Source organism: Hyla sarda, chromosome 11, assembly GCF_029499605.1.
Source record: "Hyla sarda isolate aHylSar1 chromosome 11, aHylSar1.hap1, whole genome shotgun sequence".
Lineage (NCBI taxonomy): Eukaryota > Metazoa > Chordata > Amphibia > Anura > Hylidae > Hyla > Hyla sarda.
Genome location: NC_079199.1, coordinates 67,784,510 through 67,811,553, shown reverse-complemented (window position 1 = coordinate 67,811,553; position 27,044 = coordinate 67,784,510).

Genomic DNA, 27,044 nt, shown 5'->3' with positions numbered 1-27,044 from the left:
TGGGCTAAAATATACAGCAACAGGAGAATACAGCAGCACACTTATCACAAAGATATAGATAAAACATGAGTATATAGATAACACATGAAAAGCTATACAGCTATGGTGCAAACAATTAAAATATAAAATGATGAAGTAATGAATAGTGAGGCACTTAGCTTGCAATTTGGCAGCCAAATAGCTTAGACCATCCCACCATGGTAAGGTGACCTCATTGGGACGGACCCTACACTATGAATATGCCTCTGTGTGAACAGTTCAGCAGACATTGCAGGATTTGAAACATCCAAGACACCAAATATACACCTGATACAGGTGGGTGGGGTGCAAGAGCTGTAAAAAAAAATTTAGCTATTTTTTTTGTACATTTTTTTTTATTTAAAAAAAAATGTTTACATTTTTTTTTAACCCCTTAAGGACCAGGCCATTTTACACCTTAGGACCAGAGCGTTTTTTGCACATCTGACCACTATCACTTTAAAAACTTTGGAATGCTTTTAACCCCTTAAGGACCCAGGACGTACTAGAACGTCCTGACACCCTGGGCTTTAAGGACCCAGGACGTACTAGTACGTCCTGGTGTTTCTCCGGTCTCTGCAGCGCCCCGGGCAGAGATCGGAAGCGGATGCCTGCTGAAATGCTTCAGCAGGCATCCAGGGCAAACGCCGAGGGGGGGCATGTAGGCCCCCCATGTCGGCGATCGCCGCAAATCGCAAGGGAAATCGCCCTTGCGATTTGCGGCGATACCGGGCTGATCGGGTCTCTGGGACCCGACCGCCCGGTAATTTCGCATGATCCCGGCTGTCACAGACAGCCAGGACCATGCTAATGTATAGGAGCGAGGTGGCAAACCTGCCACCTCCTCCTATACCCTGCGATCTGTCGGTTAACTAACCGACCAATCGCAGGAGGGGGGGCGGTTACTTCCTCCCGTCCTGCCCGGCCCCTGAAAGTCCGGACAGGACGGGAGGAAGACCGGAGGACGCGGCGGGGGACGGGGGAGTGCTGGGGACCGGCCCCGGCACTTACCTCGTCCCTGAAGACCCGGATCCCGGCGAGGAAGAAGGCGGCGGCGGCGGCGACAGGTGAGTTGATCTTCAGCCGCGGTCGGGCCCTTTACAGCAATGCACGTCGCCGTAAAGCGACATGCATTGCTGTAATGGGACCCTGTAAACTACAACTCCCAGCATGCCCAGACAGCCCTTGGCGTCTGGGCATGCTGGGAGTTGCAGTTTTGCAACATCTGGAGGTCCACAGTTTGGAGACCACTGTGCCCTTCCAGATGTTGCAAAACTACACATCCTCAGCATGCCCTTACTGTCCAGGCATGCTGGGAGTTGTAGTTCTGTAACATCTGGCCCTTCAGATGTTGCAGAACTACAACTCCCAGCATGCCTGGACAGTTTTGGCATACTGGGAGTTGTAGCTTTGCAACATCTGGAGGGCTGCAGCTTGGACACCACTACACAGTGGTCCCCAAACTGTTCTCCTCCAGCTGTTACGTAACCACTACTCCCAATATGCCCTTCGGCTGCCTGGGCATGCTGGGAGTTGTGGTTTTGCAACAACTGGAGGCACACTGGTTGGGAAACATTGTCTGTTTCCTAACTCAGTGTTTCCCAACCCGTGTGCCTCCAGCTGTTGCAAAACTATAACTGCCAGCATGCACTGATAGACTGTGCATGCTGGGAGTTGTAGTTTTGCACCAGCTGGAGGTCCCCCCCCCTGTGAATGTACAGGGTACATTCACATGGGCAGGGGCTTACAGTGAGTATCAGGCTGCAAGTTTGCGATGCAGCAAATTTTGCGCGGCAGCTCAAACTCGTAGCGGGAAACTCGCTGTAACCCCCCGCCCGCGTGACTGTCCCCTAAAAACACTACACTAACACAAAATAAAATAAAAAGTAAAAAACGCTACATATACACATACCCCTACACAGCCCCCTCCCCTCCCCAATAAAAATGAAAAACGTCTGGTACGCCACTGTTTCCAAAATGGAGCCTCCAGCTGTTGCAAAACAACAACTCCCAGTATTGCCGGACAGCCGTTGACTGTCCAAGCATGCTGGGAGTTTTGCAACAGCTGGAGGCACCCTGTTTGGGAATCACTGGCGTAGAATACCCCTATGTCACCCCTATGCAAATCCCTAATTCAGGCCTCAAATGCGCATGGCGCTCTCACTTCGGAGCCCTGTCGTATTTCAAGGAAACAGTTTAGGGCCACATATGGGGTATCGCCGTACTCGGGAGAAATTGCCTAACAAATTTTGGGGGGCTTTTTCTCCTTTCACCCCTTATGAAAAGGGGAAGTTGGGGTCTACACCAGCATGTTGGTGGAAAAAAAAAAATTGTTTACACTAACATGCTGGTGTTGCCCTATACTTTTCATTTTGACAAGAGGTAAAGGGCAAAAAAGCCCCCCAAAATTTGTAATGCAGTTTCTTCTGACTGCGGAGATACCACATATGTGGGCGCAAAGTGCTCTGGGGGCGCACAACAAGGCTCAGAAGGGAGAGTGCGCCATGTACATTTGAGGTGATTTGCACAGGGGTGGCTGATTGTTACAGCGGTGTTGACAAACGCAAAAAAGAAAAAAAAAACACATGTGACCCCATTTCGGAAACTACACCCCTCACGGAATGTAATGAGGGGTGCAGTGAGAATTTACACCCCACAGGTGTCTGACGGATCTTTGGAACAATGGGCTGTGCAAATAAAAAATTTTGTACAGCCCACTGTTCCAAAGATCTGACAGACACCAGTGGGGGGTAAATGCTCACTGTACCCCTTGTTACATTCCTCAAGGGGTCTAGTTTCCAAAATGGTATGCCATGTGGGGGTTATTTTGCTGTCCTGGCACCATAGGGGCTTCCTAAATGCGACATGCCCCCGAGCAAAATTTGCTCTCAAAAAGCCAAATATGACTCCTTCTCTTCTGAGCATTGTAGTTCGCCCGTAATGCACTTCATGCCAACTTATGGGGTACCTCCATACTCAGAAGAGATGGGGTTACAAATTTTGGGGGGTATTTTCTGCTATTAACCCTTGCAAAAATGTGAAATTTGGGGGGAAACACACATTTTAGTGAAAATTTATTTTTATTTTTTTACATATGCAAAAGTCGTGAAACACCTGTGGGGTATTAAGGCTCACTTAATTCCTTGTTACGTTCCTCATGGGGTCTAGTTTCCAAAATGGTATGGCATGTGTTTTTTTTTTGCTGTTCTGGCACCATAGGGGCTTCCTAAATGCAACATGCCCCCCAAAAACCATTTCTGAAAAACGTACTCTCCAAAATCCCCTTGTCGCTCCTTCGCTTCTGAGCCCTCTACTGCGCCCGCCGAACACTTTTCATGGACATATGAGGTATGTGCTTACTCAAGAGAAATTGGGCTACAAATTCAAGTATAAATTTTCTCCTTTTACCCCTTGTAAAAATTCAAAAATTGGGTCTACAAGAAAATGCAAGTGTAAAAAATGAAGATTGTGAATTTTCTCCTTCACTTTGCTGCTATTCCTGTGAAACACCTAAAGGGTTAAAACGCTGACTGAATGTCATTTTGAATACTTTGGGGGGTGCGGTTTTTATAATGGGGTCATTTGTGGGGTATTTCTAATATGAAGACCCTTCAAATCCACTTCAAACCTGAACTGGTCCCTGAAAAATAGTGAGTTTGAAAATTTTGTGAAAAATTGGAAAATTGCTGCTGAACTTTGAAGCCCTCTGGTGTCTTCCAAAAGTAAAAACACGTCAATTTTATGATGCAAACATAAAGTAGACATTTTGTATATGTGAATAAAATAAAATAAATATTTGGAATATCCATTTTCCTTACAAGCAGAGAGCTTCAAAGTTAGAAAAATGCTAAATTTTCAAATGTTGTATCAAATTTTGGGATTTTTCACCAAGAAAGGATGCAAGTTACCACAAAATTTTACCACTATGTTAAAGTAGAATATGTCACAAAAAAACAATCTCGGAATCAGATTGATAAATAAAAGCATTCCAGAGTTATTAATGTTTAAAGTGACAGTGGTCAGATGTTCAAAAAATGGCCGGGTCCTAAGGTGTAAAATGGCTGGGTCCTTAAGGGGTTAATTATCATTCTGATTCCGAGATTGTTTTTTCGTGACATGTTCTACTTTAATATAGTGGTAAAATTTTGTGGTAACTTGCATCCTTTCTTGGTGAAAAATCCCCAAATTTGATGAAAAATGTAAAAATTTTGCATTTTTCGAACTTTGAAGCTCACCTGCTTGTAAGGAAAATGGATATTCAAAATCATTTTTTTTAAATTCACATTTCCAATATGTTTACTTTATGTTTGAATCATAAAATTGACGTGTTTTTACTTTTGGAAGACATCAGAGGGCTTCAAAGTTCAGCAGCAATTTTCCAATTTTTCACAATATTTTCAAACTCACAATTTTTCAGGGACCAGTTCAGGTTTGAAGTGGATTTGAAGGGTCTTCATTTTAGAAATACCACATAAATGACCCCATTATAAAAACTGCACCCCCCAAAGTATTCAAAATGACATTTAGTAAGTGTTTTAACCTTTTAGGTGTTTCACACGAATAGCAGCAACGTGAAGGAGAAAATTCACAATCTTAATTTTTTACACTTGCATGTTCTTGTAGACCCAATTTTTGAATTTTTCTAAGGGGTAAAAGGAGAAAATGTATACTTATATTTGTAGCCCAATTTCTCTCATAGGACATGCCTCATATGTCTATGTAAATTGTTCGGCGGGCGCAGTAGAGGGCTCAGAAGCGAAGGAGCGACAAGGGGATTTTGGAGAGTACGTTTTTCAGAAATGTTTTTTGGGGGGCATGTTGCATTTAGGAAGCCCCTATGGTGCCAGAACAGCAAAAAAAAAAAAAACACATGGCATACCATTTTGGAAACTAGACCCATTGGGGAACGTAACAAGGAATAAAGTGAGCCTTAATACCCCACAGGTGTTTCACGACTTTTGCAAATGTAAAAAAAATAAATAAATGTCACTAAAATGTGTGTTTCCCCCCAAATGTAACATTTTTGCAAGGGTTAATAGCAGAAAATAGCCCCCAAAATTTGTAACCCCATCTCTTCTGAATATGGAGGTACCCCATAAGTTGGCCTGAAGTGCACTACGGGCAAACTACAATGCTCTGAAGAGAAGGAGTGATATTTGGCTTTTTGAGAGCAAATTTTGCTCGGGTAGCATGTCGCATTTAGGAAGCCCCTATGGTGCCAGAACAGCAAAAAAAAAACACATGGTATACCATTTTGGAAACTAGACCCCTTGAGGAACGTAACAAGGAATAAAGTGAGCCTTAATACCCCACAGGGGTTTCACGACTTTTGCATATGTAAAAAAATATATATTTTTTTTCACTAAAATGTGTGTTTCCCCCCCAAATTTCACATTTTTGCAAGGGCTTATAGCAGAAAATACCCCCAAAATTTGTAACCCCATCTCTTCTGAGTATGGAGGTACCCCATAAGTTGACCTGAAGTGCACTACGGGCGAACTACAATGCTCAGAAGAGGAGGAGCACCATTGAGCTTTTGGAAAGAGAAAGTCGTTTGGAATGGTAGTCAGGGGCCATGTGCATTTACAAAGCCCCCCGTGGTGCCAGAACAGTGGACCCCCCCATATATGACCCTCTTTTGGAAACTACACCCCTCACAGAATTTAATAAGCGGTGCAGTGAGCATTTACACCCCACTGGCTTTTATCAGATCTTTGGAACAGTAGGCTGTGCAAAAGAAAAATTCAATTTTTCATTTTCACGGATCACTGTTCCAAAAATCTGTCAGACACCTGTGGGGCGTAAATGCTCACTGTACCCCTTATTACATTACATGAGGGGTGTAGTTTCCAAAATGGGGTCACATGTGGGGGGGGGGGTCCATTGTTCTGGTACCATGGGGGCTTTGTAAACACAAGTGGCCTTCAATTCCGGACAAATTTTCTCTTCAAAATCCCAATGGCGCTCCTTCTCTTCTGAGCATTGTAGTGCACCCATAGAGCACTTTACATCCACATTAGTGTTGCTTGCGAATATTCGCAAAGTGAATTTTATTCGCGAATATCGCATATTCGCGAATTCGTAATTTTTTTTCACCACAGTTCACATCACAGTGATCATCCCTCTCTGCTTCCAGCTTGTGTGGTGTAAAGAAGGCTCTAATAGTACTGTGTGAGACTGGCGTGCGAATTTTCATTTATACTAATTTTTATTTATGCTAATTTTCGCATATGATAATTTTCGCATACGCGAATTTTCGCGCATACGAAAATAAAACGAGGATATTACGAATATGCGAATATTCGCTAATATATGATGAATATTCGTCCATATATTCGCGAATTCGAATATGGCCTATGCTGCTCAACACTAATCCACATATGGGGTATGTTCTTACTCAGAAGAAATGGGATTACAAATTTTGGGGGGCTTTTTTTTATTTTCCCTTATGAAAATGAAAAATTTAGGGTGACACCAGCATTTTAGTGAAAAATTTTTTTTTTTCATTTTCCCATCCAACTTTTATGAAAATTTGTCAAACAACTGTGGGGTGTTCAGGCTCACTATACCCCTTGTTACGTTCCGTAAGGGGTATCGTTCCAAAATGGGGTCACATGTGGATATTTATTTTTTTGGGTTTATGTCAGAACCGCTATAAAATCAGCAACCCCTGTGCAAATCACCAATTTAGGCCTCAAATGTACATGGTGCGCTCTCACTCCTGAGCCTTGATGTGCGTCCGCAGAACATTTTACGCCCACATATGGGGTATTTCCGTACTCAGGAGAAATTGCGTTACAAATTTTGGGGGTCTTTTTTTCTTTTTACCTCTCGTGAAAATAAAAAGTAAAGTACAACACCAGCATGTTAGTGTAAAAAAAATTTTTTTTACACTAACAGGCTGGTGTAGACACCAACTTCTCTTTTTCATAAGGGGTAAAAGGAAAAAAAGCCCCCAAAATTTGTAGTGCAATTTCTCCCAAGTACGGAAATACCCCATATGTGGCCCTAAACTGGTTCCTTGAAATAGGACAGGGCTCTGAAGTGAGAGAGCGCCATGCGCATTTGAGGACTAAATTAGGGATTGCACAGGGGTGGACATAGGGGTATTCTACGCCAGTGATTCCCAAACAGGGTGCCTCCAGCTGTTGCTAATCTCCCAGCATGCCTGGACAGTCAGTGGCTGTCCGGAAATGCTGTGAGTTGTTGTTTTGCAACAGCTGGAGGCTCCGTTTTGGAAACACTGCCGTACAATACGTTTTTTATTTTTATTGGGGGGACAGTGTAAGGGGGTGTAAATGTAGTGTTTTAACCTTTATTAAGTGTTAGTGTAGTGTAGTGTTTTTAGGGTACGTTCACACTGGCAGAGGTTTACAGTGAATTTACCGCTAGGAGTTTGCGCTGCGGCAAAAAATTTGCCGCAGCTCATACTTGAAGTAGTAAACTTACTGTAAACCCGCCAGTGTGAATGTACCCTGTACGTTCACATGGGGGGGGCAAACCTCCAGCTGTTTCAAAACGACAACTCCCAGCATGTACTGACAGACCGTGCATGCTGAGAGTTGTACTTTTGCAACAGCTGGAGTCACACTGGTTGGAAAACCTTCAGTTAGGTTCTGTTACCTAACTCAGTATTTTCCAACCAGTGTGCCTCCAGCTGTTGCAAAACTTCAACTCCCAGCATGTACTGATCGCCGAAAGGCATGCTGGGAGATGTAGTTATTTTAGCCAAACAACAACATGGCAAACATTAAGCGCCGTATGTAGGTCCCGGGGGTACCAATATATAGCCAAAAACAAAGAGACCCACAATACTAATATTATTTCAAAAAGTATGACAATCTCTATCAGACAATCTAAAACAAACAATTAAAAATAATTAAAAGGCAGAGGATAACCTTAGGCAGGAGATAACAAGTGCCAGTGAATCTGGTATGGGTAATGTAGGTGTTCAGTCGAGAGCATATACAATATAAAACTGACACGGCTGCAAACTCATAATATAGTACAATATAGATATAACATCTAACATACATCAGTATAACATAGGGAGCAGCAATGCAGTATAACATACAGAAATAGGGACCCAAAATTAGTAATACCTAAGGAGACTACCTGTCATATACCCACAAGCCAGGAACACCAAGCACCAACACCCCAACGCACGTTTCGCGTACGGGCTTCGTCAGGGGGCTTGTGGCGAAATGTAGTTATGCAACAGCTGGAGGCACACAACTACAACTCCCAGCATGCCGAGACAGCTGTTTGCTGTTTAGGCATGCTGGGAGTTGCAGTTTTGCAACATCTGGAGAGCTATAGTTTAGAGACCACTGCACAGTGGTCTCCAAACTGTGGACCACCAGCTGTAGCAAAACTACAACTCCCAGCATGCCCAGACAGCAAACTGCTGTGTGGGCATGCTATCAGTTGTAGTTTTGCAAGATCTGGAGGTGCACAGTATAGAGAGCACTGTGCAGTGGTCTCAAACTGTAGACCTCCAGCTGTTGCAAAACTGCAACTCCCTGCATGCCTAAACAGCTCTCTGGGCATGCTGGGAGTTGTAGTTTTGCAACATCTGGAGGGTTACAGTTTAGAGACCCCTATAGTGGTCTCAGACTGTAGCCCTCCAGATGTTGCTAAGTAACTCACCGGCTTCCGTCGGATCCAGGCAGCTGCGTCGCCGTCCTCTTCTTCCGCCGATCGTTGCCCGCTGCCGCCGCTGATCGTCGCCCGCTGTCATCGCTGATGGGTAAGTGGATCTTCGGCGCCGGTCCCTGTCGGTTTCCCCGTCCTGCCCCGCCTATTGTGGGTGGGCAGAACGGGGAAACCGAAACCGCCCCAAATCTGCTATTGGTGGTCGCGTTTAGACCACCAATAGCAGAGATAGGAGGGGTGGCACCTCCGCCACATCACTCCTATTGCTTCAAGGGGATCGTGGGTGTCTAGGACATCCACGATCCCCTTTATTTTCCGGGTCACCGGGTCACTATAGACCCGTATGACCCGGAATAGCCGCAAATCGCAAGCGTGAATTCACTTGCGATTTGCGGCCCCCTGGGCATTTGCGCGGGGTGCCTGCTGATAGATATCAGCAGTCACCCTGGCCCGGTCCCCTCCCGGTGCGTGGCGGGGACCGAAATTCCCACGGGCGTACAGGTACGTCCTTGGTCCTTAAGTACCAGGGAGCAAAGGCGTACCTGTACGGCCTTGGTCCTTAAGGGGTTAAAGCTGGCGGGCTATGAGTTCAGACAAGCCAGCTGTCACACCACGTATGATTTGCACTAGTGTGACAATGAGCCCAGCAGGCCCAAAAACTCCCAAGTGTGAAGTGAACTGACTGATGTTAATTTCACAGCCAAAAAAGGTTTTAGTTTTTTTTCAAATTTACACTACGGTCACACCACATATGATTTGCACTAGTGTGACAATGAGCCCAGCAGGCCCAAAAACTCCCAAGTGTGAAGTAACTGATTTCATTTCACAGCCAAAAATAGTATTTTTTTTTTATTTACACTATGCTCACCCCAAAGATGATTTGCACTAGTATGACAATGAACCCTGAAGGCCAAAAAACTCCCAAGTGTGAAGTAAAGTGACTGATTTTATTTTACAGCCAAAAAAAGGTATTTTTTTATTTACACTTACGGTCACCCCAAAGATTATTTGCACTAGTTGCTAGAAAGTTTGCCAGAGTACCCCTTTTAAACAACCAGGGTGCCTCCAGCTGTTGCAAAACACACGGACTGATGTTTGAGCCCTTTTAATACTGTAGTTGCTGGACTGAAAAAAAGTTTGCCAGCGGAGTACCCCTTAACCAGAGGTTACCTAACCAGGGTGCTTCCAGCTGTTGCAAAACACACGGACTGATCTTTGAGCCCTTCTAATACTGTAGCTGCTTGAAAGAAATCAAGTTTTCAACCGGAGTACCCCTTTTAACCTGTGGTTCCCTCCCAACTAGGGTGCCTCCAGCTGTTGCAAGACACACGGACTGATATTTGAGCCCTAAAAAGGGCTTTATTGGGTGCTGTCCTTAAAGCAAATGTTATGTTAGTGGTTTAGGAGAGTAGTGGATCCTGAATGAACCACCTAGCTATCGCTTTCCCTATTACAGCAAGAGCAGCTTCACTTTCCCTCCTCTCTCTAAGCCTACAGCATGCCGAATGAAAGTAAAATGGCGTCCGTGCAGGACGTAGGAGGGTCTGGAAGGGAGGGTCTGCTAGTGATTGGCTGTAATGTGTCTGCTGACTGTGACACACAGGGTCAAAGTTTACCGCAATGTTAATGAATAGGGGGCGGATCGAACTTCACATATGTTCGCCCGGCGAGGCGAACGCGAACAAGCGAAGTTCGCCGGGAACCATTCACCTGCGAACAATTCGCAACATCGCTAATTACAAATTGCTGGCGGGCTATGAGTTCAGACAAGCCAGCTGTCACACCACGTATGATTTGCACTAGTGTGACAATGAGCCCAGCAGGCCCAAAAACTCCCAAGTGTGAAGTGAACTGACTGATGTTAATTTCACAGCCAAAAAAGGTTTTAGTTTTTTTTCAAATTTACACTACGGTCACACCACATATGATTTGCACTAGTGTGACAATGAGCCCAGCAGGCCCAAAAACTCCCAAGTGTGAAGTAACTGATTTCATTTCACAGCCAAAAATAGTATTTTTTTTTTATTTACACTATGCTCACCCCAAAGATGATTTGCACTAGTATGACAATGAACCCTGAAGGCCAAAAAACTCCCAAGTGTGAAGTAAAGTGACTGATTTTATTTTACAGCCAAAAAAAGGTATTTTTTTATTTACACTTACGGTCACCCCAAAGATTATTTGCACTAGTTGCTAGAAAGTTTGCCAGAGTACCCCTTTTAAACAACCAGGGTGCCTCCAGCTGTTGCAAAACACACGGACTGATGTTTGAGCCCTTTTAATACTGTAGTTGCTGGACTGAAAAAAAGTTTGCCAGCGGAGTACCCCTTAACCAGAGGTTACCTAACCAGGGTGCTTCCAGCTGTTGCAAAACACACGGACTGATCTTTGAGCCCTTCTAATACTGTAGCTGCTTGAAAGAAATCAAGTTTTCAACCGGAGTACCCCTTTTAACCTGTGGTTCCCTCCCAACTAGGGTGCCTCCAGCTGTTGCAAGACACACGGACTGATATTTGAGCCCTAAAAAGGGCTTTTTTGGGTGCTGTCCTTAAAGCAGATGTTATGTTAGTGGTTTAGGAGAGTAGTGGATCCTGAATGAACCACCTAGCTATCGCTTTCCCTATTACAGCAAGAGCAGCTTCACTTTACCTCCTCTCTCTAAGCCTACAGCATGCCGAATGAAAGTAAAATGGCGTCCGTGCAGGACGTAGGAGGGTCTGGAAGGGAGGGTCTGCTAGTGATTGGCTGTAATGTGTCTGCTGACTGTGACACACAGGGTCAAAGTTTACCGCAATGTTAATGAATAGGGGGCGGATCGAACTTCACATATGTTCGCCCGGCGAGGCGAACGCGAACAAGCGAAGTTCGCCGGGAACCGTTCACCTGCGAACAATTCGCAACATCGCTAATTACAAATTGCTGCTAGTATTTCTATTTGCAGTTTGCATGGTTTTTGCACACGGCTCCTCCGGTATTCCGGAAGTGGTCATCCTTTTTCAATCTGTTATCTTATAAAATCTAGCACTTCTTTATTGTATATTATGCCTGATGAAGACCCCCTGTCCGGGGTCGAAACGCGTTGCTCCTTACGTTTCAATAAATGCATATACATCTATCCATGGACCAGCGCCGTTATTGAGGGGAACACTTTTCTCTATCTCTCTACCTATGCTTCGCTACCGGTGAGACTGACGTCACTCCGGGAAGTTCCTCATGGCAGCTGTCCCGCTCTCCATTCATTCGAGACGCTACTGTTGGTGTTGTGCTCTAAGCGCAACACCCAAGGGTAAGGAAACATTTTTCTCTTCACCCTGCTTTTCCCTACCTAGACAGTCCTCACTAGGGGCTCACCTGTTGTTGCCTTTTTATCTCCTTGTATACAGCCTGGAGGTGGCAGCAGCATGAGGAGACCATATAGTGTCTGAATGGCACAGCCTGTAGTTGACAGCAGATGAGGAGACAATAGGGCTTCACAATCTCTAAGAATGAAAGCTGAATTTTGAAATTTCCATTGAAGATGTATGGTACTTAGTATAAACATATATAGGTAATGTCCTAGGCCCAGCAGCATCACTAAACCATGTAGTTGCTGAATGACACAGACAGGAGCAGTCAGCAGCAGGAATGCACAAGAGGGTTTCATAAGCCTAAAGATTGAAAGATCAATGTTGAAATCTCAATTAAGCATGTATGTAAGCTAGTGCTAACCTGTGTGAAGTTGGCACCCCATGTTTGCAAAAGCTGAATATGAATTCACCATTCGTTTGTGCTGCATTTGTGCTGGTTTGTGCCACAGAAATGAGCGTTTGTGCTGGTTCGGTTCCTGAATTATTGCGCGTTAGATTTTTATGAAGCCCCGCCCACTTTCCACCCCATGAAGTCAAAATGGAAAAACAAATACACCATTTGTTTGTGCTGTGTTTGTGCTGCAAAAATGAACGATTGCGCCGATTTGGTTTCCGAGATATTGTGCGCTTGATTTTCTGAAACCCCACCCACTTTCCACCCCATGAAGTCAAAATTCAAAAACAAATACACCATTTGTTTGTGCTGCTTTTGTGCCGCAAAAATGAACGTTTGCGTCGCTTTGGTTTCCGAGATATTGTGCGCTTAATTTGCTGAAACCCCGCCCACTTTCCACCCCATGTTGTTAAATTTCAAAAACAAATACACCATTCGTTATCACTGCATTTGTGCTGGTTTATGCCGCAGAAATGAGCGTTTGTGCCTGTTCAGTTCCTGAGATATTGCGAGTTAGATTTTTATGAAGTCCCGCCCACTTTCCACCCCATGAAGTCAAAATAAAAAAAAACAAATACACCATTCGTTTGTGCTGTGTTTGTGCTGGTTTGTGCTGCAAAAATGAATGTTTGCGCCGATTTGGTTTCCAAAATATTGTGCTCTTGATTTGCTGAAACCCTGCCCACTTTCCACCCCATGTAGTCAAAATTCAAAAACAAATACACCATTTGTTTGTGCTGGTTTGTGCCGCAAAAATGAACGTTTGCGCCGCTTTGGTTTCCGAGATATTGTGCGCTTGATTTGCTGAAACCCTGCCCACTTTCCACCCCATGTTGTTAAATTTCAAAAACAAATGCACCATTCGATAGTGTTTGCGCCGCTTTGGTTTCTGAGATCAGAGAAGTTAATTTAGCATTATGGGATTAATGTAGAAATATGATTTATTATGATATACACAGTTATTGCTACATATTACTACAGGTGGAAATGTCATAGAGATGTCATAGAGATGCCCTAGGGACGTCATAGGGATGTCATAGAGACGTCATAGGGATGTCATAGTGTCAGAGATGTCATAGGGACGTCATAGGGATGTCATAGAGACGTCATAGGGATGTCATAGTGTCAGAGATGTCATAGAGATGTCTTAGGGATGTCATAGGGATGTCATAGTGTCAGAGATGTCATAGAGATGTCATAGGGACGTCATAGAGATGTCAGAGGGAGGTCATAGAGATGTCATAGGGACGTCATAGGGACGTCATAGGGACGTCATAGGGAGGTCATAGGGAGGTCATAGGGACGTCATAAGGACGTCATAGGGACGTCATAGAGACGTCATAGGGATGTCATTTGGACGTCATAGAGACGTCATAGGGACGTCATAGGGATGTCATAGGGACGTCATAGAGATGTCATAGGGACATCATAGAGACGTCATAGGGACGTCATAGGGACGTCATAGGAACGTCATAGGGACGTCATAGGGATGTCATAGAGATGTCATAGGGACGTCATAGAGACGTCATAGAGATGTCATAGGGACGTCATAGGGACGTCATAGGGACGTCATAGGGACGTCATAGGGATGTCATAGGGATGTCATAGGGACGTCATAGGGACAAGCATTCTGCAATTGCTAATGTCCACATGTACAATGTACATTTTATTATACACAATGGAGGTTATTGGCTGAACAGCATTAGTTGACACTCTCAGCTGTTGAATGTCGCAGTGAAATGCGTTGCATTTAATAAATCCCTTGATTTCATCCTGCTCCATTATGGTTCCTTTCTGCGCCGGACAAACTCCTGATTCTACGGTCTTTCACCCCCATTCAACAGCTGAGAGTGTCAACTAATGCTGCTCAGCCAATAACCTCCATTGTGTATAATAAAATGTACACAGAGTGGACATTAGCAATTACAGAATGCTCGTCCCTATGACGTCCCTATGACATCCCTATGACGTTCCTATGACGTCCCTATGATGTCCCTATGACATCCCTATGACATCTCAATGACCTCCCTATGACATCTATATGACGTCCCTATGACGTCCCTATGACATCTCTATGACATCTCTGACACTGACATCCCTATGACGTCCCTATGACATCTCTATGACATCTCTGACACTATTACATCCCTCTGACGTCTCTATGAAATCCCTATGACGTCTCTATGACAACTCTATGACATCTTTGACACTATGGCATCCCTATGATGTCTCTATGACATCCCTATGACGTCCTTATGACATCTCTATGACATCTCTCACACTATGACATCCCTATGACGTCTTTATGACATCCCTATGACGTCTTTATGACATCCCTATGACGTCCCTATGGCATCCCTATGACATCTCTATGACATACAGACGCACATACAGACATTTCCACCTCTGTAGTAATATGTAGTAATAACTGTGTGTATATCATAATAAATCATATATTGCTACCTTAATCCCATAATGCTAAATTAACTTCTCTGATCTCAGAAACCAAAGCGGCGCAAATGCTCATTTCTGCAGCACAAACCAACACAAACGCAGCACTAACGAATGGTGTATTTGTTTTTACATTTTGACAACATGGGGTGGAAAGTGGGCGGGGTTCCCACATATTGCGTTTACAATATCTCAAAAACCAAAGCAGCACAAACATTCATTTTGCAGCACAAACCAGCACAAATGCAGCACAAACAAATTGCATATTTGTTTTTGAATTTTGACTACATGGAGGGGAAAGTGGGCGGGGTTTCAGCAGCTCAAGCGCACAATATCTCAGAAGCCAAACTGGCGCAAACGTTCATTTTTGCGGCACAAACCCGCACAAACGCAGCACAAACAAATGGTGTTTTTGTTTTGGAATTTTGACTTCATGGGGTGGAAAGTGGGCGGGGTTTCATAAAAATCTAACGCGCAATAACTCAGGAACCGAACCACCACAAACGCTCATTTCTGCGGCACAAACCAGCACAAACGCAGCACTATCGAATGGTGGATTTGTTTTTGAAAATTAACAACATGGGTTAGAAAGTGGGTGGGGTTTAAGCAAATCAAGCGCACAATATCTCGGAAACCAAAGCGGCGCAAACGTTCATTTTTGCGGCACAAACGCAGCATAAACAAATGGTGTAATTGTTTTTGAATTTTGACTTCATGGGGAGGAAAGTGGGCGGGGCTTCATAAAAATCTAACGCGCAATAACTCAGGAACCGAACCGCCACAAACGCTCATTTCTGCGGCACAAACCAGCACAAATGCAGCTCAAACGAACGGTGCATTCATATTCAGCTTTTGCGAACATGGGGTGCCAACTTCACACTGGTCTAGTGCTAACATCAATAAATTTAAGTTCCAAGCCCAGCAGCATCACTAAGCCAAGTAGTTCCTGAAACACAGCCTGGAGCAGGCATCAGCATGAGTTTACAAGAGGGCTTCACAACCCCTAATATTATGTTAATGTTGAAATATGTATAGAAGATGTATGTTAGCTAGTGCTAACATCCAAAGAATTTAGGCACAGGCCCAGCAGCATCACTAAACCATATAGTTGCTGAAACACACAGCTTGCATCAGGCAGCAGCAGACGTACACAAGAAGGCTTAATAACCCCTAACATTAAAAGGGGAATATTGAAATCTGTATAGAACATGTATGTTAGCTAGTTAGGCACAGGCCCAGTAGCATCAGTAAGCCAAGTAATTTCTGAAACACACAGCCTGGATCAGGCAGCAGGATGTGTACATAAGAGGGCTTCACAACCCCTAACATTAAAAGATCAATGTTGAAATCTTTTATTGAGCATGTATGTTTGCTAGTGCCATAAAAAAATTGTATGTAATATCCCAAGACAGTTTCAGCAGCATCACAAAACAATATATTGGCTGAATGACATAGCCTGGAGGTGGGGAAAGCCTAAGGAGTCCATATAGTTTCTGAATGGCACAGCCTGGAGGTGGCATCAGGAGTCCTGAAAGTGACCCTAATGCAAGGAAATTCTGAAACTGGGGACGAGTGCCTTAATTATGTTTTGCAGTATCCATGGCAGCACAATGAGAGAGCCTGGAGGTGGTAGCATCAGCATGAGGAGACCATAGAGCAGCACAATTTTAGAGCCTGGAGATGGCAGCATCAGCATGAGGAGACCATAGAGCAGCACAATTAGAGAGCCTGGAGGTGGCAGCATCAGCATGATGAGGCCATATGGCTGCACAATGACAGTGTCTGGAGGTGGTAGCATCAGGATGAGGAGACCATATGGCGGCACAATGAAAGAGCCTGGAGGTGGTAGCATCAGCATGAGGAAACCATATGGTGGCACAATAACAGAGTGTGGAGGTGGTAGCATTAGCATGAGGAGACCATAGAGCAGCATAATGAGAGAGACTGGAGGTGGCAGCAGAAGCATGAGGGCCATGAATGGGTTGAGTGTGAGGAACCCACCGACTGTTGACTGGGGTGTCGGATGTCACTTGAGATGAAGTGGATGACCGATTGAACCGATCAATCATGGCTGCTGGGTTGCTAGTCGCGACATGACTGCTAGCTGACACCGGGAGCTCAGACCTCTCGCTGCAACTCCGGCTGCCACACACCCCTACTCTGCTGCGACCTCTGCCTGCGCCCGATGAATTTAGGCCTCTGCCACTCCTCTGTGCATGTCCTGGCAATACTCTTCCTGACATACTTATTGCGTATATGAGGGGAGTACAATACGCTTCACTACACTTAAAACAGTATTTGTCTAGAACAGCAGCAGCAGAGGGGCTGTCCTTTCACAGTATCTAGGGCCTTCACAGATTAACAAGTACAAAATATTATACTACTTAAATGTAGGTATGTGGTATGTACTGATTAGGGCAGAAAAATGCGCTACAATGCGCCTAAAAACCCCCACAAGGGACCCCATTTTGGAAACTACACCCCCCTAAAGTATTCATCTAGACCAAAAGTGAGTACTGAAAGTAGTGTGGCTGGAATGGATACAAAGTCAGTGGAAAAATGTTCATTTTCTTTTTTTTTCACAAATGCATTATTTGTGGGACATACTTTTTGTACATTGCATCTGAAAAGTAGAAAATTCATATTTTATTACGCTGTTCGTCCCGTGTTTGGTAATACCCCCACTTAGGCCATATTTGGTTGCATGGCCACATGGTTGGACCCAAAAGAAGAGGAGCACCATTTGGCTTTTAGGATATCTTTATACAAATTATAGGCTGCACTTCATCTTGCAAAGCATTCTAGCTGACCCCATTTTCGAAACTACACCCCCTAAAGTACCGTATTCACCTAGAGCAAAAGTGAGTACGTTGAGCCCTTATTGTGTGGCTAAAATTATTTCAAAGTCAGAGGAAAAAATAGCAATTAGCTTTTTGTTCCCCACAACTTCTTTATTTGTAGGACATCAGTTTGGTACTTCGCTTTTGAAATGGAGGAAATACGCCCCATATCCAAGTATTGTACCATTTAGTACCTGTTAATCTGTCAAGGTGCTCCATAGTGTCAAAGTCCAAACAATAGTATTCACCAGCTGGAGTTTTTAAAAAATACTGAGTTTTTTCTGCGTATAGTTGCGCATATTACTGCCCTCATCAGTGCATACCGCATAGGTACATCCAAGTATTGTACCATTTAGTACCTTTTAATCTATCAACTTGCTCCATACTGTCAAAGTCCAAACAATAGTATTCACCGGCTGGTGTTTAAAAAAAAAAATGAGTTTTTTCTGCGTATAGTTGTGAATATTACTGCCCTCATCAGTGCATACCGCATACGTACATCCAAGTAGTGTACCATCTTGTACCTGTTAATCTGTAAAGGGCCTACATACTGTGAAAGGACAGCCATAAGTACCGTATTTATTGGCGTATAACACGCACTTTTAAAACTTAAATTTAAGGCAAAAAGTCTGCCTGTGTGTTATACGCCGATAAGTCTTCTGGTCACTGATTTAAAGCGGCCGCAGCAGAGTCTGCTTGTTAAGTATTAACAGGACGGCATCAGTAAGCCAAGTAATTTCTGAAACACACAGCCTGGATCAGGCAGCAGGATGTGTACATAAGAGGGCTTCACAACCCCTAACATTAAAAGATCAATGTTGAAATCTTTTATTGAGCATGTATGTTTGCTAGTGCCATAAAAAAATTGTATGTAATATCCCAAGACAGTTTCAGCAGCATCACAAAACAATATATTGGCTGAATGACATAGCCTGGAGGTGGGGAAAGCCTAAGGAGTCCATATAGTTTCTGAATGGCACAGCCTGGAGGTGGCATCAGGAGTCCTGAAAGTGACCCTAATGCAAGGAAATTCTGAAACTGGGGACGAGTGCCTTAATTATGTTTTGCAGTATCCATGGCAGCACAATGAGAGAGCCTGGAGGTGGTAGCATCAGCATGAGGAGACCATAGAGCAGCACAATTTTAGAGCCTGGAGGTGGCAGCATCAGCATGAGGAGACCATAGAGCAGCACAATTAGAGAGCCTGGAGGTGGCAGCATCAGCATGATGAGACCATATGGCTGCACAATGACAGTGTCTGGAGGTGGTAGCATCAGGATGAGGAGACCATATGGCGGCACAATGAAAGAGCCTGGAGGTGGTAGCATCAGCATGAGGAAACCATATGGTGGCACAATAACAGAGTGTGGAGGTGGTAGCATTAGCATGAGGAGACCATAGAGCAGCATAATGAGAGAGACTGGAGGTGGCAGCAGAAGCATGAGGGCCATGAATGGGTTGAGTGTGAGGAACCCACCGACTGTTGACTGGGGTGTCGGATGTCACTTGAGATGAAGTGGATGACCGATTGAACCGATCAATCATGGCTGCTGGGTTGCTAGTCGCGACATGACTGCTAGCTGACACCGGGAGCTCAGACCTCTCGCTGCAACTCCGGCTGCCACACACCCCTACTCTGCTGCGACCTCTGCCTGCGCCCGATGAATTTAGGCCTCTGCCACTCCTCTGTGCATGTCCTGGCAATACTCTTCCTGACATACTTATTGCGTATATGAGGGGAGTACAATACGCTTCACTACACTTAAAACAGTATTTGTCTAGAACAGCAGCAGCAGAGGGGCTGTCCTTTCACAGTATCTAGGGCCTTCACAGATTAACAAGTACAAAATATTATACTACTTAAATGTAGGTATGTGGTATGTACTGATTAGGGCAGAAAAATGCGCTACAATGCGCCTAAAAACTCTGTAATTTTTGTAAAACACCAGCTGGTGATTACTTTTGGCTGTCCTTTCACAGTATGTAGGCCCTTGACACTTGGAAAATGTATTTTCATAAAACAACAGCCAGTGATTCATTTTCCCTGACCTTTCACTGTATGTAGGCTTGTTACAGATTTACAGATACAAAATAGTAGACTGCTTTGATGTAGGTATGTGGTATGCACATATGAGGGCAGAAAAATGCGCTACAGTACACTGAAAAACTTATTTTTGCACAGCAGCAGGACACAACAGTGCAGTACCACAAAAAAGAAGTGTATTAACCCCTTAAGGACCAACACAAGTAAACCTGTATGCCCCTGAAAGACCAGGCCTGTATTTTCAAATCAGGGATGTCTGACTTTATTAGAGAATAACTCTGGTAACTTTTTGCCAATCGTGATAATTCTGACAATGTTTTTTTTGTCACAAGTTTTCCTTCATGTACATAGTAAAAGTAAGCCGATATCATTTGTCGTTTTTTTTTTTTAACAATGCAAAAAATCATGAAATTTAAAAAAAAAATTAAGATTTTTTGCAATTTTAACACTAATAGGTTGCATATATTTATACTTACTGACCAAATAGTTTATGAAACTTATACTTTCAGTTGTTTACTTTATTTTGACAGCATTTGTTTTGCTTTTAATTAACATTTTAAATTAATTAGAAGCCTAACAATTTAACTTGAAATTTAGAAAATTTAGAAAATTTGAAAAGTACATATTTTTTTAATGTACTATGCAAGGTTTGCAGAAATTTGAATGTGGTAGAACATAGGAACACCACCCCAAATGACCCCATTTTAAAAACTAGACCCCTCAAAGTATTCGGTAGGGGGTACAGTGAGTATTTTAACATCATAGTTTTTTTCGAAATTTGCTTTTTTTAACAAATGCATCATTTGTGGGGCATATTTTTTTTACATCACTTCTGATATTGCAAGAAATGCACCCTAAATTTTATTAAGCTGCTCGGCTCGTGTTTGGAAAGATCCCCGCTTAGGCCATATTTGGTTCCTTGGCCGCGTGGTAGGACCCAGAAGGAGAGAAGCGCCATTTAACTTTCAGGGCATCATTTTTGACCGAATGGAGCATAGGCCGCACTTCATGCCTGCAAAGGATTTTAGCTGTCAGAACCATACAGAACCCCCACAAGGGACCCCATTTTGGAAACTACACCCCCCTAAAGTATTCATCTAGACCAAAAGTGAGTACTGAAAGTAGTGTGGCTGGAATGGATACAAAGTCAGTGGAAAAATGTTCATTTTCTTTTTTTTTCACAAATGCATTATTTGTGGGACATACTTTTTGTACATTGCATCTGAAAAGTAGAAAATTCATATTTTATTACGCTGTTCGTCCCGTGTTTGGTAATACCCCCACTTAGGCCATATTTGGTTTCATGGCCACATGGTTGGACCCAAAAGAAGAGGAGCACCATTTGGCTTTTAGGATATCTTTATACAAATTATAGGCTGCACTTCATCTTGCAAAGCATTCTAGCTGACCCCATTTTCGAAACTACACCCCCTAAAGTACCGTATTCACCTAGAGCAAAAGTGAGTACGTTGAGCCCTTATTATGTGGCTAAAATTATTTCAAAGTCAGAGGAAAAAATAGCAATTAGCTTTTTGTTCCCCACAACTTCTTTATTTGTAGGACATCAGTTTGGTACTTCGCTTTTGAAATGGAGGAAATACGCCCCATATCCAAGTATTGTACCATTTAGTACCTGTTAATCTGTCAAGGTGCTCCATAGTGTCAAAGTCCAAACAATAGTATTCACCAGCTGGAGTTTTTAAAAAATACTGAGTTTTTTCTGCGTATAGTTGCGCATATTACTGCCCTCATCAGTGCATACCGCATAGGTACATCCAAGTATTGTACCATTTAGTACCTTTTAATCTATCAACTTGCTCCATACTGTCAAAGTCCAAACAATAGTATTCACCGGCTGGTGTTTAAAAAAAAAACTGAGTTTTTTCTGCGTATAGTTGTGAATATTACTGCCCTCATCAGTGCATACCGCATACGTACATCCAAGTAGTGTACCATCTTGTACCTGTTAATCTGTAAAGGGCCTACATACTGTGAAAGGACAGCCATAAGTACCGTATTTATTGGCGTATAACACGCACTTTTAAAACTTAAATTTAAGGCAAAAAGTCTGCCTGTGTGTTATACGCCGATAAGTCTTCTGGTCACTGATTTAAAGCGGCCGCAGCAGAGTCTGCTTGTTAAGTATTAACAGGACGGCCGCGGCCACTTTAAATCAGTGACCAGCGGCGTCTCCTCCCCACTCTGTCACTTGTTTTCTCCCGCACTATCTACAGGTACTGGTGTGGTGGATAGTGCGGGAGATGCTGATTAAAATGAGCCCTACCTTGTCCTGATCTGCGCTACCTTTTAATCAGCGTCTCCCGCACAATCCAACAGTACCTGTGGATCGTGCGGGAGACAAGTGAGTTTCCCTTTTCATTTTCCCTCCCTCCCCCCCTCCCTCATCATTCCCCCTTTCTCAGCTTTACATAGTTTTGTTTATTTTCCTTAACTGTCTGCGCTTCGGGGTCAGTGAAGTAGAAGAGTTACGTCCTCTGCAGGCTTCTCTGCGCGGCATCACTTAATTTCCTGTAGTCGCCGCCGAAAAGTGACATCCGTGACGCTGCACAGAGAAGCCGGGAGAGGACGTAACTCATCTGCTTCACTGACCCCGCAAGACAGCCGAAGCGTAGACAAGTAAGGAAAGGGGAAGAGTGGTCTTCAACCAGGGGACCTCCAGATGTTGCAAAACTACAGCTCCCAGTATGCCCGGACAGCAGTTGGCTAACCGGGCATGCTGTGAGTTGTAGTTTGCAACACCTGGAGGTCCGCAGGTTGAAGACCACTGATCATGGCCATAGGAGGAACATGATGGGGGGATGATGAGATGGGGAAATGATGGGGGGGGGGGAATGATGAGGGGATGAGACAGGGGGAAATGATGAGGGGGGGATGAGACAGGGGGAAATGTAGAGGGGGGGATGAGGGGTTGAGACAGGGGGAAATGATGAGGGGGGAATGATGAGGGACATGATGAGATAGGGTGGGGGGGATGATGAGACAGGGTGGGGAGATGATGAGACAGGGTGGGGGGGGGTGATGAGACAGGGTGGGGGGGATGATGAGACAGGGTGGGGGACATGATGAGACAGGGTGGGGGATGATGAGGAAGGAATGATGGGGGGAATGATGGGGGACATGATGAGACAGAGTGGGGGATGATGAGGGGGGAATGATGGGGGACATGATGAGTCGGGGGAAATTATGGTAGGGGAGGCACTAAATGCTTAATGTCTGTATGGCTAGTGGTGGTCTATGACAGGGGGAAATGATGAGACATGGGGGGATGATGAGACATGGGGGGTGGCGATGAGAGGGGTAAATGTGGCACAGGGACTGATAAAAGGGAAGGAATGATGTGGCAGTGGAGGGGACAGGACCAAACTGAGGTGCAGAAGAAAATGAAGTTGGGGGGATGAAGTGGCATTTAGTCCAAGTCATTTATTTTACATTTTATTTTTTTAACTTAAATTTCCCTATTAAAATGGGGGTGCGTGTTATACGGTAATCACCTGCTGCTGTTCTAGACAAATACTGTTTAAAGAGTAGTGTAGCATATTGTAATACCCTCATAAACGCACTAAGTATGTCAGGCAGAGAAGTGCCAGGACGTGCACAGAGGAGTGGCAGAGGCCTAAATACTTCAGGCAGAGTTGGCAGCAGACTTGGGGCTAGTGGTAGCAGGAGTCGCAGCGAGAGGCCTGAGCTCCTGTTATCAGCCAGCGGTCATGTCTCCACCAGCAACCCATCTGCTGTCGTCGATTGGTTAACACGCTCATCCACATCATCACAAGTGACATCTGACACCCCCAGTCAACAGTTGGTGGGTTCCTCAGACACAACCCTTAGTTAGCATGGCCCGGGAGCAGTCCCTGTCCTCCCATTGCCTTTGTCCTATGCTGTTCCCTCTCCTAAAGAATTATCTTATGCTGTGGGTTCAGCTCCACTATTTACTGAGGACGATCTAATAGAGGAAAGTCAGCAGCTACTGGCCAGCCAAGAAGGGGAGGAGGCATGCATAGCTTGCTCCGCTAGGCGGCCAAGTAGTGATGCGGAGAGTGACGTGGGAGGCGGTGTTGCAAGGGTCCTGAAGCAGACACTGTTGGGGAACCTGAGGAGGACATCAGTGACATGCACACACCTGTTGATGATGATGAAGCCGATCGCAATTCGGAGCCGGGTGCAGAAGGGGCTTCATCATCATCAGGAGAAGAGAGTTGCAGGTTGCCCTTTAGGCAGCAAGGCGGTAGCACGGTTGGCAGTCAGCGTGGTGGCAGGAGTGGAAATTCAGGAGCCAAACGTGCCCGGGGGAGACCACCTGCTTTGCGGCAGCCTACCTTTCTGGGAGGTAGTGGAACAGGGGTTCCTGGAGACGGCACCAGTAGCAGTCAATTAGTGTGGACTGCCGGTGGCAAAATCAGCTAATCAGCGGTGTGTAAGTTTTTCATAAGGCATCCGGAGGAGGTTCACATAGCCACATGCAGATCTGTCAGCAGAAGGTGAAGCGTGGCCAGGGTCCCAATGTCGGCACCACGGCCCTGCGTCAACACATGCTATGCCACCATAAAGTGGCCTGGAAGAACCGTGGTTCCGATGTAGTGGTCCAGCCTGCTGCATCACCCAGTGGCCATCCACTCCCTCCTTCATCCAGCCAAGGCTCCACCACCTCAGCCGGGGAGCTGTGTGTCAAACCCTCCTTCTGTCGCTCCTGCTTCTCCCGCTTTTAGTCAGCCATTCCACCAACAATCCATCGGCAAAGCCATGTCCAAGAGACAACAGTATGCGCCCACTCATCCAACGGCACAGAAGTTGAATGTGCCCTTGTCCAAGTTGCTGGTGTTGCAGTCCCTCCCTTTTCAAGTGGTGGACTCTGCACCTTTCAGAGAATTGATGGCTTGTGCCGAGCCGAGGTGGAGAGTCCCAAGCTGTCATTTCTTTGCGAAGAAGGCAGTACCAGCCCTGCATAAGTTTGTACAAGAAAAGGTGGGCCAGTCCTGGAGCCTGTCGGTTTGTTCAAAAGTGCACGGCAGCGCCGACGTGTGGAGCTGTAACTACGAGCAGGGACAATACTTGTCCTTTACGGCCAACTGGGTAAATGTGGTTCCTGCACAGCCACAACAGCAACTTGGACAGGTCACACCGCTTCCTCCTCCATGCTCTCGCTCTCAGGCAGTTGGTCCTGTTACAGTGTGCAATGCCGCCTCGTCATCCTCCAGCGTGTCCTCGGCCTCCACTGCACGTCGAAAGCTCAGTGGCCCTTCATCGTACCGTATTCACCTAGAGCAAAAGTGAGTACGTTGAGCCCTTATTGTGTGGCTAAAATTATTTCAAAGTCAGAGGAAAAAATAGCAATTAGCTTTTTGTTCCCCACAACTTCTTTATTTGTAGGACATCAGTTTGGTACTTCGCTTTTGAAATGGAGGAAATATGCCCCATATCCAAGTATTGTACCATTTAGTACCTGTTAATCTGTCAAGGTGCTCCATAGTGTCAAAGTCCAAACAATAGTATTCACCAGCTGGAGTTTTTAAAAAATACTGAGTTTTTTCTGCGTATAGTTGCGCATATTACTGCCCTCATCAGTGCATACCGCATAGGTACATCCAAGTATTGTACCATTTAGTACCTTTTAATCTATCAACTTGCTCCATACTGTCAAAGTCCAAACAATAGTATTCACCGGCTGGTGTTTAAAAAAAAAACTGAGTTTTTTCTGCGTATAGTTGTGAATATTACTGCCCTCATCAGTGCATACCGCAACAGTACCTGTGGATCGTGCGGGAGACAAGTGAGTTTCCCTTTTCATTTTCCCTCCCTCCCCCCCTCCCTCATCATTCCCCCTTTCTCAGCTTTACATAGTTTTGTTTATTTTCCTTAACTGTCTGCGCTTCGGGGTCAGTGAAGTAGAAGAGTTACGTCCTCTGCAGGCTTCTCTGCGCGGCATCACTTAATTTCCTGTAGTCGCCGCCGAAAAGTGACATCCGTGACGCTGCACAGAGAAGCCGGGAGAGGACGTAACTCATCTGCTTCACTGACCCCGCAAGACAGCCGAAGCGTAGACAAGTAAGGAAAGGGGAAGAGTGGTCTTCAACCAGGGGACCTCCAGATGTTGCAAAACTACAGCTCCCAGTATGCCCGGACAGCAGTTGGCTAACCGGGCATGCTGTGAGTTGTAGTTTGCAACACCTGGAGGTCCGCAGGTTGAAGACCACTGATCATGGCCATAGGAGGAACATGATGGGGGGATGATGAGATGGGGAAATGATGGGGGGGGGGAATGATGAGGGGATGAGACAGGGGGAAATGATGAGGGGGGGATGAGACAGGGGGAAATGTAGAGGGGGGATGAGGGGTTGAGACAGGGGGAAATGATGAGGGGGGAATGATGAGGGACATGATGAGATAGGGTGGGGGGGATGATGAGACAGGGTGGGGAGATGATGAGACAGGGTGGGGGGGGGTGATGAGACAGGGTGGGGGGGATGATGAGACAGGGTGGGGGACATGATGAGACAGGGTGGGGGATGATGAGGGAGGAATGATGGGGGGAATGATGGGGGACATGATGAGACAGAGTGGGGGATGATGAGGGGGGAATGATGGGGGACATGATGAGTCGGGGGAAATTATGGTAGGGGAGGCACTAAATGCTTAATGTCTGTATGGCTAGTGGTGGTCTATGACAGGGGGAAATGATGAGACATGGGGGGATGATGAGACATGGGGGGTGGCGATGAGAGGGGTAAATGTGGCACAGGGACTGATAAAAGGGAAGGAATGATGTGGCAGTGGAGGGGACAGGACCAAACTGAGGTGCAGAAGAAAATGAAGTTGGGGGGATGAAGTGGCATTTAGTCCAAGTCATTTATTTTACATTTTATTTTTTTAACTTAAATTTCCCTGTTAAAATGGGGGTGCGTGTTATACGGTAATCACCTGCTGCTGTTCTAGACAAATACTGTTTAAAGAGTAGTGTAGCATATTGTAATACCCTCATAAACGCACTAAGTATGTCAGGCAGAGAAGTGCCAGGACGTGCACAGAGGAGTGGCAGAGGCCTAAATACTTCAGGCAGAGTTGGCAGCAGACTTGGGGCTAGTGGTAGCAGGAGTCGCAGCGAGAGGCCTGAGCTCCTGTTATCAGCCAGCGGTCATGTCTCCACCAGCAACCCATCTGCTGTCGTCGATTGGTTAACACGCTCATCCACATCATCACAAGTGACATCTGACACCCCCAGTCAACAGTTGGTGGGTTCCTCAGACACAACCCTTAGTTAGCATGGCCCGGGAGCAGTC